This window comes from Hibiscus syriacus, unplaced genomic scaffold, assembly GCF_006381635.1.
Source record: "Hibiscus syriacus cultivar Baekdansim isolate YM2019G1 unplaced genomic scaffold, ASM638163v2 tig00110481_pilon, whole genome shotgun sequence".
Classification (NCBI taxonomy): Eukaryota; Viridiplantae; Streptophyta; class Magnoliopsida; order Malvales; family Malvaceae; genus Hibiscus; species Hibiscus syriacus.
The window spans coordinates 441,737-457,399 of NW_024062757.1; positions in this window are offsets into that span (position 1 = coordinate 441,737).

Sequence of the window (15,663 nt, forward strand, 5' to 3'; positions counted from 1 at the left end):
CGATCGTGAATGAACCATACGTATTCCCCTTATTGTTGAGGTAATTTTCGAACTAAATTTTGATTTAAATATTTTCAATTAAATAGGGTGATATTTAGTTTATGTTATATTTCATAGGTGGTCGATGAAAAGAAAGGACCATAAAAGTATACCTACTGGGTTAGAGGAAATTCGTTTACTTATTGATACGAAAGCTGGGTCTGAGGTATGTTTTTAAATTTGTTTAATTATTAATATTTTAAGTTAAAATGTTAGATATAATTAGAATATTTTATTTATTTGAATTGTATATTTATATTTCAGTTTCAGTGGTTACCTTATGCGAGCGATGAAGTGAAAGCTTGCATCCCACCCCACCTTAGTGGGTCATTAGAGGTATGGATATCAGTTATACCTCTTATATGTTATGCTATTATTGAGTGGCATCCAGTTGATCGCGTGCTCCGTCAGTATGGTTGTACGCAATATATTCATGGAGCTCCTAGGAATTTAGACGACGTGCATAACATAGATAGACGAGGAAAGAAATATGTTAACTGGGTGGTGAGACACAGAGATTGATTGCGCTTTGGGAGAACCGATATACACTGTTGGCCCCTCGACAATATTACGCTGAAACTGGTCATATGGTTACGGATAACTATATGGACTGGTTTAATGAAAATGGGAAGCCGTTTCTACTTTCGGCGGAAGCACGAGGGGTTACCATTCCTAGGCGCCGAGAAAGACGTCAACCGTCTCAATATCGTCCCCCGACGTGGACGGAGAGAAGGCGCTACCGGTTCTGCATCAGTCCCACCACAACATCCTTATTCGTCGATGCCGCAGGGGTACATGCCCAGCCCTCCACTTCATATGCCAAGCCCACCAGTTTATATGCCATCTCCGCAGGGTTACATTCCGAGCCCGCAGGGTTACATTCCTAGCCCGCCAGGTTACATGCCTAGCCCGCCAGGTTACATGCCTAGCCCGCAGGGTTTTATACCATATGGAGGTGCATATACGACTATGTTTAATGATCCAGCATATGGTTCATATGCATCTTATTTGGCTGGTGGTGCTTCTCCGCAGACACCTCAATCTCCATGGATCACATACATCGATGCCAATGTTTCCACAGTTTCACAGTTCCCGGGAGCGGGGATTGTTACTAGCACTCCTCCAGGGTCGTTATTTTATACAGGCCTTCAGCCCCTTCAGCGTCATCTACACCAAATGAAGAAAAATGCTGCTGATGATGATAGTGAAGATGAGGAGACTGAAGAACAAGTTCCACGAAGAAATCCTCCACGAAATAGACAACCACCGCCATGTGGAACTCATTCGAGAAGACGACATCGGTGATCCAGTTATATTTAATGTTATTTAAATAATTATATTTCAGAATTTTATGTAATTTGGTTATGTTATTTAAATGTTTCATGGTTGTTACATACATATTTTTAATGTTATTTTTTATTCACATTTAACATTAAATGTTGATAAATGTTTTTAAAATACAAATTATATTATTCAAAATTTAAAATAAAATAAAAAAATAATATATTCAAATTTAAATTTAAATATAAATTATAGTATTCAAAATTTAACATTAATTTCAACTTAATATTCCAATTGTATTCGAAATTAAAAGTTATATTCCAATTATAGTACACAATACTTAAATTGAAATTAAATTTATCCATACATATGATTTTATCATTAACATATATATTAAAACGTATACATTAAAATCAACTTATATTGAGTTCATCGATCGACGGAATCAGCCAAGAGGGGGTGAATTGGCAATTTATTCAATGTCACATTTCAATGCTCATTCCATACAATTTCAATGTCACAATCAACTTATCACTTCACATTTATTCAATTTATCCATAACATTTTATCTAATTTATTCAAACTTCATAACGTTTTAATTTAAGTTATTCTTAACTTGCTGAACTTTCAAAAGAAGTTAAATTTTTGGTTATAATTTACCTGATTTACTGATATATCTAGTGTCCCCGAGGGACATGAGTGACATAATAGGGCAATGATAACATATTCTCTGACGAAATAATGGAAGGCGCGCCCCCGGGAACGCGCCCTCATGTCCCCTGAGAAATAATAGGTACTGATATATCTAATGTCCCCGAGGGACATGAGTGACATAATAGGGCAATGATAACATATTCTCTGACGAAATAATGGAAGGCGCGCCCCGGGAACGCGCCTTCATGTCCCTGAGAAATAATAGGTACTGATATATCTAGTGTCCCCGAGGGACATGAGTGACATAATAGGGCAATGATACATATTCTCTAACGAAATAATGGAAGGCGCGCCCCCGGGAACGTGCCTTCATGTGAATAGTGAAATAATAGGTACTGATATATCTAGTGTCCCCGAGGGACATGAGTGACATAATAGGGAAATGATAACATATTCTCTGATGAAATAATGGAAGGCGCGCCCCCGGGAACGCGCCTTCATGTGAATAGTGAAATAATAGGTACTGATATATCTAGTGTCCCCGAGGGACATGAGTGACATAATAGGGCAATGATAACATATTCTCTGACGAAATAATGGAAGGCGCGCCCCCGGGAACGCGCCTTCATGTCCCCAGTGAAATAATAGGTACTGATATATCTAGTGTCCCCGAGGGACATGACTGACATAATAGGGCAATGATAACATATTCTCTGATGAAATAATGGAAGGCGCGCCCCCGGGAACGCGCCTTCATGTGAATAGTGAAATAATAGGTACTGATATATCTAGTGTCCCCGAGGGACATGAGTGACATAATAGGGCAATGATAACATATTCTCTGATGAAATAATGGAAGGCGCGCCCCCGGGAACGCGCCTTCATGTGAATAGTGAAATAATAGGTACTGATATATCTAGTGTCCCGAGGGACATGAGTGACATAATAGGGCAATGATAACATATTCTCTGACGAAATAATGGAAGGCGCGCCCCCGGGAACGCGCCTTTATATGAATAGTGAAATAATAGGTACTGATATATCTAGTGTCCCCGAGGGACATGAGTGACATAATAGGGCAATGATAACATATTCTCTGACGAAATAATGGAAGGCGCCCCCCGGGAACGCGCCTTCATGTGAATAGTGAAATAATAGGTACTGATATATCTAGTGTCCCCGAAGGACATGAGTGACATAATAGGGCAATGATAACATATTCTCTGACGAAATAATGGAAGGCGCGCCCCCGGGAACGCTCCTTCATGTGAATAGTACTCCGATTATAGACTATTATATGCAACGTATTATAAACTTTCAAAACAAACTTCAGTTCACAATCTTTCAAATTCTCAAATTCCCAAACTCTAAATTCTCAAATTCTCTGAAAATGAGTCATCTTTCTGCTGTTGTTTTGTATGATGGAGAAATTAAGGAAGCTGAAGAGGGGGTTATTTTTGAGTCAGATCATTATATCCCCTTAACCTTGAAGAGAAACATCACAATTGAGGAGTTAATCACAAAAATTTCGTTAAAGATTCGTGTAGCAGGCCAGAGAAGACTATCTTCACTTCAGTACAGATTTCCTACTGAACTTTTTCCGCTCACGTATACATCATTCAGCTTTCAAACGATGATGATGTTCTATGAGGTTGATGCTCATATGGGGAGTTCACAATCTCTTATTGAAATGTATGCCACTTTTATTGAGGTTCGTGCAACTCGTGGTCTCTCATATTTCTCTCACTTTGGCATTGCATATCAAGCTGATCAAGTTGATAGCCCGACACAACTGATCTGTAATGATTTCACATCATTAATGGCGGATCCAACGCCATATACCATGCCATCAAGTTCAATAGGAAGGCATTCATCTGCAACTGCTTATGATCTCAACCCACGTGGCTTCACCAATAATCCATATGGCAACATCTCTTCTACTTCAAGGGGCAGACATTCATCTGCCAATGTTTTCGACTTACATATGGAAATACCAACGAGACGACAGTCTATTCACATCCCACATGATACAATGGCCTCAAGTTCAAGGGGAGGACACGCAAGCGGGAACTTATTTGACCTCAACATTGGATTATCGGAGGAACCCTCATCTCCACCAGAAGAACCTTTTCAGGAGCCAGGTGCAGATGGTGCTGAAACGGGATTATTCGTTGAACCTGACTCACCACAGTTTAACGTACATTATGATGATGACGAGGATGACGTTCCGATAAATACAACACCAGCCGAACTTCCTGCACATATGTATGAGGCTGATTATGATGCAATGTATGAGCCTGAACTTCCAGATCTTCCTGATGTTGGAAACTATGGACTTCAATCATCAGTCAATGATGGTAATTTACATATTGGAATGGAGTTCGCATCGAAGGAGGAAGCAATGATGGCAATAAAGAGTTACAATATTCGTAACTCAGTTCAGTCCCGAGTTGATCGATCTAACACGGAGAAATATGTGCTACTGCGTCCAACGTGACACGGATGTCAATGGATGGTCCGTGTATCAAAGAGGAAGAGGAAGAACAACTTATGGGAACTAACCAGATACAACGGTCCTCATACATGTTGTGCAACAGGTATAAACCAGGATCATCCCAACTTGGACTCCAACATTATTTGTCAAGCAATCATGCCCATTGTGAAGCAAAACTCTCATATAGTTGTTGCAGTGTTGATTTCTGCTATACAATCACAATATGGGTACACTGTCTCATATAAAAAAGCGTGGTTGGCAAAACAGAATGCCATTTGCAAACTTCATGGCGAATGGGATTCCTCTTACAACGAGCTGCCCAGTTGGTTTCATGTTGTGCAAAGACTTAATCCTGGGACAATTGTTGAGTTCGAAACTCAACATCATTACGTGAATGATCGAATGGTTCGCGATCGCTGCCAATTTTACCGAGTCTTTTGGACTTACCCTCAGTGTATTAATGCAGTCAAGTACTGTAAACCAATTGTCCAAATTGATGGTACTTTCTTGTATGGGAAATACAAGCAAGTTTTATTATTGGCTGTGGTCCAAGATGGAAATCGCAATATTCTTCCTGTTGCGTTTGCCCTCGTTCAAGGAGAAGACACTGAGTCTTGGGCTTTTTCCTTAAAATTTACGTTTACATGTTGTCACCAGGGAACGACTATGCATTATTCAGACCGAGGAGCCGGGATAAAAGCAGCAATGGACTCTTTGGGCACAATGTATAGACCTCCACATGTTCAACATCGTTATTGTGTCCGTCATATTGCTGCAAACTATTACGGAAAATACAAGAAGAACGATGAACGTCAGTTAGTCGTGCGGATGGGTATGTTACTTTTCCCAATTTTTCTATCAATTTCTTATTACTTATTTATACTTCATATTAACTATTATATTCCTAATGGCTTAGGTTACAAACTCTTACCTCAAAGGTTTGAGTCGATGCTACAAGAGCTGTTTGGCAAAAATAAGAAGGGGTGCGAGTACATTATGGACATCAGCAAAGAAATGTGAACAAATGCATATGACGGGGGTATCGCTATGGTCATATGACAACAAACTTGGCTGAAGCAATAAATTCAACCTTAAAGGGGGCGCGTCATTTACCAGTCACGGCGTTGGTTAAAACGACTTATTTTCGTTTGGGTCAACTCTTTGCAAAGCTCGGTGGACAAGCTCTTACTTGGATGCAAAACGGACATATTTACCACCCAAGACTAGTAGTTGATTTACAGAAAAAAGTGGCTGCATCAATGGGATGTTAGTTATAAATTTTTCTCGCACCGTGAATTGTTTCGGTAACCGAAATGCCACGTCCGCTGCAAGGGATTGAAGCTAACTCTTTCAGAGTTAATCTGCAAGAGAGGTGGTGTGATTGTGGTTTCTTTTCAAGCACTTAAATATCTATGCTCTCATGTCATTGCTGCTTGCTCACATTCGCATTTGGACTACAAAAAATTATGTGATCCAGTATACCAACTTTCACAAGTATTCAAGGTATATGAATTTGAGTTTCCGCCCATAGGAAACGAAAGAGACCCAAATGAGATTCAAACTTGGCTTACATTGTACCAGATCCATTGCTATGAGGGACTCAAGTCGTCCAAAATCTACTAGAATACTTGTGATATGGATATTCGGGAGAAGTCAACAGAACAAAAACGATGTGGGCATTGTAGAAACATCGGGCACAATAAAAAATGTCCAGCTCTGTTATCATCATATAACCGTTAACTCTTATGTAATTAATATTGTATTTAAATGAATGTTTTTGTTTCTAATAATTTAATGTTATTGCATTTATATAATTTGTCAATGTATGTACACCTAAATAATTTTTTTAACTTTTAAATACATAAATATATAATATATTATTTAAATAATAATTAATATTATTAGTTATAATTTTTTTTTAAATATAATAATAATTCCACCTTCTAAGTAGAGAAAAATATTAAATTAAACAATTAAAAGTTATTAAAAAATTTAGTATACCATGACACATTTCATGTTCTGATTGGAGGATTAAATTTATTAAATTAAATTTTCAATAAGACTAATTTTATAAAATATGTAAGTCTTGAAGATTAAATATGTAATATACTAATTTATTAACTTATGCATCAATATTTTCGTTAAATATTGATATGAGATGACTAGATTGATAACTTTAAATAATTAACTGATAAAATTAATAGATCGATAATCAAAATCAAAAATAATAATATAACCATATATGTATATAATTTCATACATTTTTCTATAACTACAATAAAGTCAAAACTGGTTTTCATATATTGTTATATCATTAATAGATAATTCACTCCACCTTTAACACATTAACAAAATACATTTGATAATTCTTACATTATAATCGAAACATTTTACATAATATATTATTAATTTATAATAATAAAAAATAAATTTATTATAAAACAAAATATGTGTCTGCTGAGTTGGCAAAGGCGCGTCCCCGGGGACCCGCCTTCCACACGTGCATCCAACTCAGCGAAACCGCGGGTAAAGCGCGTCCCCGGGGACGCGCCTTTGCCAACTCAGCAGAAAGGGTGCTACTTCTGAAAATATTGGTCAAACGGTGTCAGAAAGGGAAAATTTAAAGCAAACGGTGTCAGCTATGTAATTTAGCCCTAATAAAGTTATCTTGAAAACTGAAATATAATACATCAAATGGAAGTTATGGTTGGGTGCTTAATTTAGCCCTAATAGTTATCTTGAAAACTGAAATATAATACTATGTAATTTAGCCCTAATAAAGTTATCTTGAAAACTGAAATATAATACATCAAATGGAAGTTATGGTTGGGTGCTTATAAATATGTAATCAATTTAAAGTTCAAATAGTTAAAAAAAATATAATCTCTAAATTAAATGGTTTATGTGATAAAACAATTATCGTTATTATTAAGGATTCAAGTTCGAGCATCATAAATGTTATGCATATAAATTTCGATGTCGAAAGATTAAAAGTTATTTATAAACAGATACTATCTTATACTAACCCATATTAATAAAAAAAAATTAGAAGATTGAATAGCTAAATTGCTTGATACATAAAGTAAAGATTCAAAAATAAATTATTTTAATAAAATACTATAATGTATCACCTAATGTTAGAATAAAATAAAACCTTTTAATAATTTAAATAGAAATTAATTTTGTCAAATCGAATATAATCACAAGAAGAATAAAACTTTTTCATAAAGTATTTATAATTTATTTTTGACAAATGGGGGATTGTTGATAAGTCGTCATCCTCCGATTTTTTATTCTCGACTCTAACCCTGACGTCAAAATAAACTCCAAACGCACAGTGAGGGACAGAAGAATTTTGTCCATTGCTCCACACGTCTGGTAGCCACCGTTATTGATGGCCCAACCTAACCATTTTAACACATGTGCCCACCATCATAGGGACCACTCCACCACCTCCACCACCACCATGGGTGTTATAATATTATAATAATTATTTGTAAATAAAAAAATATAATAAAAAATCAAAATTTACGTGAAAAACTTAATAAAAAAATTCAAAGACAAAAAAACAAAATTTTACCGTAAGAAAACATTCCAAGAGGATTTCGATTACCAAGTTTTAATTATATAAATAGAGATTATATCTTAACTTTTATTATTTATACTGATTTTTAAAATATATATGATGTAATATATTATTATACTTCGTATTCTATTAGATTATTATTTATTTTATCTATAAAAATAATAAGAACAAACGAAGTTAAATTTTATCTCACTTACATATCTTATTTTATATAGATATTGTCGTAACCGGTTTTCGTCCGGGCACGAAAATTTTAAATTTGGCGGGAAAATTTATGTGAATAAATAGTTTTGAAAATAAATTGGGAGTCGCCATCAGCCTTTTGGGTCAGGTAGGTCGAATACCTAAAAAATATCTTTAAAAGAGTTTTTAAGAAAACATCAATTAAAAGATAAACTGATCTGCGTTTTAAACCAAAAATTTGTCTTTTTAATAATAAAAAGGGATTCGTTGTCGGTTACGTTTAGGGAAGGATTAGCACCCCTACAACGCCCAAAATTGGTACTTTTTAATTATAAATTGTCTCTATTATTAAAAATTCAAAATATATTTAATTTAAATTTATATTATTTTAAAATTAAAATATATTTAAAAATATCGGAAAAGAACTTCTAGGTGCCTTAAGACAGCTCTTTTCTTCAAAAATATATTAAAATTTTAATATTTTAAATAAAACTAAATTATAATTTTTATAATATTTAATTATTTAAAATACCAGAATAGGACATCCAGTTATATTAGGACTGCCCTTTTCTTTGATATCGAAAATAAATAAAAATTATTATTTAAAAAATATATATATTTATATGACTAAGATAATAATAATAATTAAAGCAATAATTAAAATATAAAAGTAATAACAAAATAATATTGTATTTAAATAATGATCAAAATAAAAGAAATTCAAAAATTATAAACTAAATATAAAGTATTAAAAATAAAGGTAATAATTCTAAATATTATGAAAGATAATGATTAATAGTGTAATTTAACCTAATTAATTAATACGTGATTAAAATAATAATTAATAAACTATGAGGGACTAAATTTGATATTTTCCTAAATATATATAAATACAGTTAATGGTTAAAATATAATAAAATAAAATTTAAACACTAAATTAAAATGATTAAAAGTCAATTTCAGTGACTAAATTGCAAAGTTACAAAACTATAAGGGTTGCGGAAAGGGTTTACCCTTTCTTAAATTACACAGATACTCCCCCCCTTAAACGACGTCGCATGGATGAGGGTTTATAAACCCTAAATGCCTGGCCCGAAGGGCCAAGCTTCTCATTTGCCTCATTTCTTTCTCTCTCAAAACGAGAGAACCAGAGTTCTCTCTGGTTTCTCTCTAGTTTCCCTCGCCGGAGGGAAACCGGCAGCCATAGGCCACCGTACTCCGCCGCCGGCCACCGCCGCCGGCCACCGTAACGGTGGTCGGAATTCACCAAAAACACCCCAAAGCGTAGATCTAAACGCCCTAAGACCGATTCCGGTCTTTGTTTTCCCTAAAAGACTCCTAATCGGAGTAAATCTACGAAAATACCTTCGGTATTTTCTGTTCTCCGGCGATGTTCAGTGCTTCCGACGGTGGTCAAGGCTCCAAGGGTAAGTTTCTTTCTTCTTTCTTTTCTGTTTTGGTTTTATGTTGTTCTCTGCTGTGTGTGGCTGTCCCTTCTCTTTCTTGCAGGTGGGGGTGGCTTTTATAGCCACCACCGAGGCTCTCGTTGGACCGGTTCCAGAGATGAGTTCTGGTGAGTCACCAAACTATGTGGTGACTCACCCCATAGCTGCGACGTGGACGGCCGGCGTGGTGTTTCTGGAGTCTTCGAAGAGGCGATGGTGTCGTGGCTACAGCGGGGTGGAACACCTGAAGGCGGCAGCTAGGGTTTGAAAACCCTAGGGTTTGCAATCTGGAACCCTTTTGGGCCGTTGGATCTTGCCAGATCCAACGGCTGATGATTCTGACGGCGGCTGGCCTTCTGGGATCTTGGAAACAGCTGGGGGCTAGGGTTTGAAAACCCTAGATGAAACCCTAATCAGTTTAGGGTTTCCATTTGGGGTATGGGTCGGTTCTGGTTGGGCCTGGGATTTGGGCTTGTAAAATGGGCTTCCAGTTTTGTAATTATTTATTAAATAATAATATATAATATTAATAATAATAAATAATAATAATAATAATAATTATAATAATAATAATAATACTAATAATAATAATTTTAATAATAATAACTTTAAATAAATAAAAAAAATTGATGTCTACAGCTGCCCCTCTTTGCTCATCCTTGTGTTAACAAGAATAGAGTAAAGACGAAAAAGACAATAATTTTTTCATTTGGCTTTTGTTTGAGCAGGATGGAAATGTTTGAAAACATCATGCACTGAAGGGCTTACAGATGACCCGAAGGTTTTTGAAAACATCAAAAAGCTCCCGAAGGCTTTTTGGAAACATCATGCACTGAAGGGCTTACAGATGACCGAAGGCTTTGAAAACATCAAAAAGCTCCCGAAGGCTTTTTGGAAACATCATGCACTGAAGGGCTTACAGATGACCCGAAGGCTTTGAAAACATCAAAAAGCTCCCGAAGGCTTTTTGGAAACATCATGCACTGAAGGGCTTACAGATGACCCGAAGACTTTGAAAACATCAAAAAGCTCCCGAAGGCTTTTTGGAAACATCATGCACTGAAGGACTTACAGATGACCCGAAGGCTTTGAAAACATCAAAAAGCTCCCGAAGGCTTTTTGGAAACATCATGCACTGAAGGGCTTACAGATGACCCGAAGGCTTTGAAAACATCAAAAGCTCCCGAAGGCTTTTTGGAAACATCATGCACTGAAGGACTTACAGATGACCCGAAGACTTTGAAAACATCAAAAAGCTCCCGAAGGCTTTTTGGAAACATCATGCACTGAAGGGCTTACAGATGACCCGAAGGCTTTGAAAACATCAAAAAGCTCCCGAAGGCTTTTTGGAAACATCATGCACTGAAGGGCTTACAGATGACCCGAAGGCTTTGAAAACATCAAAAAGCTCCCGAAGGCTTTTTGGAAACATCATGCACTGAAGGACTTACAGATGACCCGAAGGCTTTGAAAACATCAAAAAGCTCCCGAAGGCTTTTTGGAAACATCATGCACTGAAGGACTTACAGATGACCCGAAGGCTTTGAAAACATCAAAAAGCTCCCGAAGGCTTTTTGGAAACATCATGCACTGAAGGGCTTACAGATGTGGGAAATAGTTTACTAAGTAAGAAACTATGGAAATTGTTTTCTTACTATTCAACAATTTTATTTTCAGAAAAGATTGAATGAGAAACTATGGAAATCGTTTTCTCATTATTTTTCAAGATAACATGTTGATTGGGTAACATGCCCCAATCTCCAGATAAGGTTGTTGGAAATAGTTTAATAAGTAAAAACTAAGAAAATCGTTTTCTTACTTTTCAACAATTTCATTTTAAAAGATAAAATGAGAAACTATGGAAATCGTTTTCTCATTATGTTTTTGAAATAACATGTTGATTGGGTAACATGCCCCAATCTCAAGATAATACTCATTCTTGTGGATTGCGTCCATCTATTCTTCGGATGTTTGCGTAATTCCTGTATTTACGGTTTTGAATACCTTCTTCTTGTAAGGTATTTCTTACCATGAATCTTCTTGTTCTTCCGAAGATCTGTAAAACTTCATTTTTGAATGTACTCAGATGTATCAATGTAATGCATTGTCTATTGTGCAAATGATGTTCTTATGAATGCATGAATGTTGATGCAATCTTCATTTGACTTCAAAGTGGTGAACTTGGTCATCCTCTAGTTCATCATTTATTGCCAGGGTTACCTCTGGATATCAGTGTAGAAACTTATGCTATCAAGCTTGCATTCATGCAGAATCATCTGATCAACTTGTATCTTTACTGTCTTCTTTGCTTCATGAAAGTCTTAGAAGAAATATTTCACTTGTGGAACTCTTGTCGTAGTCAAAATTATGACCCTGATGCCCCATTTTGTCTTGGATAAAACCAACTTTATTTGCTTGGACTTGTGTGTAAATCCCATAAAGCTTTCATCTTTAAAAAGAGAATCTATCATCTTTGAAGAGTGTAGATGTAGATATGCCTGACTCAGCAGGGATTAATTAGGAGAGTAGAGTATGTTCTTATTTAACTTCTTGAAACACATCATAAGGAAGATTTATTCCAATTCATTTCATGTCTCCACATATAATCAGATCTCGAATAAACAACTCAAACCATATCATGTAAAGATGTTTATCAACAACCTATTGTTTGATCTTAGTGGGCTCCACTAGTTTCTTGTTGTCAAAATTTTCAGCTTTCATTGGAAAGAAATCTTCATTATATCTCACTTTTAATCTTGGGGTTGAAGAATACAAACTTCATCTTGGATCAATAAATGGAAACCATATGATAGTAACATTGGTTCAGCATCAGAATAGCAGGTTCGTAAAACATTTGACAGTGCATTCATCCTTTCCTGTAGCTTCTGCTCAGATGTTCTCAAACATTGAATCTCTTTGCCTAGTGTCCAAAGCTTTTGAATGATGTCACAAGACCATTTGAGAACAAAAAACTCAGTGGGGATTCAAGGGTAATGTTGGTATGACCAAAAAGTTGGTCAAATTCACAAGATATGCTGGTGTCGAATTGAATAGGAGACACTAACTGATCTTGATATCATCTCGGGTAAAAAAAAATGTGATACTGATCACATTTCCTTCTATAATGATCTTTGTAGGAAGTAACAACACATCAACTGTAGGATCAATATACAGAAAGATATCCGTGGAATTTTTGCAGCTGGGGATGAAATACAAATGATAAAACCAAAATAGATGAAAACTCAGTTCATCTTGGCTGGTAATGATGACCCCAGTAATAAAAGGAAAGGGTAATATAATTAAGTCGAGTTTCTCTCTTCAATGTCATCAATTAAGCAAAAACTGATGTGAAAACATAATCCCAGCAGTAATGGTCGAAACAACTGCCAGAAATCTCAAAGAAATATTTTCAATTATCACTGATACAGAGAATGCAAAATTTAAAGCTAAGACCTTGAGGAACTGAACCCTGGATTGAGTAGTCTGCCTGAGGATCATCTTTATTTATGCAACCGTAATGTAGTTTATCAAAGAACACACTGTCATACGGTTAAGAATATTAGGTTTTTGAAAACATACTTACTGAGTAACATTTGTTCAACAACATGATCATAATGTAACTGCCTGATGAACGAAGCAATTATGTATAGTCAGTTCGACTGTCACTGTTGCACCATTTTCATTCTTCATATCTTTCTGTCTCATAGGAAATATTTTTTCAAGTCAATGATCTTGACAGATGATGATGTGGGCCTTCAGCATGCCCCAACAATTGCTGATACGATCGTTCAAAAATGCATCAACAGTCCTAATTCTGATTGAAATGGGTTTTCAGCATGCCCCTATATTTGCTTCTTGTTAATATGAGTCTTCAAAATACCCCACATGGATCTGTCTGAAGTGAGCTTTAAAATGCCCCAATATTTGCTGATACAGATGTTAAAAGTGTGCTCAACATTACTTCTTGTTGAGATGAGCCTCCAAGAATGCCCAAATATTCATATTACTGTGAGCCTTCTAAATGCCCCAATATTCTATTTCTGGTTGAAATGGGTCCTCAAGATGTCCCTCTAGATTTATCTGATTCACTCTCAATCTCTGTTTGACTGGAATGTCATGATCCCCACGAGGTCCAATTTTGACAATGAATTGTTGTAGGTACTTGTGGATTTATTCGTGCCCCAAATCTGTTTATCTTGAATGCTCTCATTATGGTGTCAATAAACAGCAGTGTTGTCAAGTAATTAGAGGAAATTTCTTCATGTTGTCACAAACTTAAGAAGTATTCAATCATTCTGACAGAAACGTCTGAGATATGTATCTTCTGAATGAGGTGACCATTTTCTGTATCTGGAGGGATTTAGTCAGACAGAGCAGTGAAAATAGTTTGGTAATCCGTTCCAGGCTGACACAGTGGTTTATCATCTTTCAGTGAAGGCCATCTCTGAAATATACTTTTCTGTGGGAGAAAAACCAATTTATAGTAATCTGCTGCAATGGCAAGATTACCTATACAGTGGTACAGGCTCATCAAAAATCCGCACCCATGCAACATGTTGATTCTGATAATAACTCATCTGATTATGAAGCGATCTTTCAGGATGATTTCACAGATATTGATAGTTCTTCTGATATCAAGGAAATCATGAATTCTGATTCTGATGAGGAGAATAAACTGTTATATTTGACGAAAATGAGGTACTCAGAGGCTGATGCTTCAAATAGCTTTCTTCCGGTAAAAGATGGGAAGCCATTATGTGATGATCCCAGTTACAAGCAAAGGCGAAACTTGTGCTATGATTTTTGGGAAATAATAAACAGAAGAAGCTTGAAAAGAAACTTCTTAATGAAGACGATCATGCAGTTCATCTTTCAATTCCAATGATTGTTTCTGTAGTTCCTACTAAACCAGATCAGATAACTCAAAGAACACTTCCAGAAGATGCTATTGAATTTCCTTATTTCTACTATGAGCAAATTCATCTTCCAAATTCAATGATTGGTTCTGCCAAACCAGATAACTCAAAGAACACTTCCAGAAGATGCTATTAACAAATTCATCTTCCAAATTCAATGATTGGTTCTGCCAAATCAGATAACTCAAAGAACACTTCCAGAAGATGCTATTGAGCAAATTCATCTTCCAAATTCAATGATTGGTTCTGCCAAACCAGATCAGATAACTCAAAGAACACTTCCAGAAGATGCTATTGACAAATTCATCTTCCAAATTTAATGATTGGTTCTGTCCAACCAGATCATATAACTCAAAGAACACTTCCAGAAGATGCTATTAACAAATTCATATTCCAAATTCAATGATTGGACTAAGATATCACAACATTTATTTGATGTAGAGCCAGAATTTGTAGATTCGAAGTATTTTCATGCTACTACACTGAAAAGGGCTATATTCATAATTCTGCCAATTAAGAATAGATTTTTCTCTTATTCTGCTTCCTCCATGTGCTGATGCTTTTCCATTGACAAAGAAATGATGGCTTTCATGGGATCCAAGAACAAAGTTGAACTGTTTATAAACATGTACAGGAAGTGCCAAATTGACAGAAAGGATCTGTAAGGCTTTTGAAGCTTATGACAATGAGCCACCTTCGAGTGTCCAGAAGTATGTTTTTGATGAGTGCTGAAAATGGAATCTAGTATGGGTTGGAAGGAATAAAGTTACTCCACTTGAACCTGATGAGGTGGAAATGCTTCTAGGTTTCCTTAAAAACCATACACAAGGATCTGTATAAAGACATATTTCCCAGTGATATCAATGTCCTATCTCTTTTCTCTGGGATCAATGATGAAGAGGTTGTCTTCTACTGTCTTGGCATATTTTTGAAAACAGATGTGCAAGAACTGAATGATGATCGGTTGGAGCAATTGATGAGTAGATTTGTCGAATTCGACCTTGTTGTCGGTGACATCCAGTGTAACAACCTTACTGGAAGAAATAAACATCATCAGGATGAAAT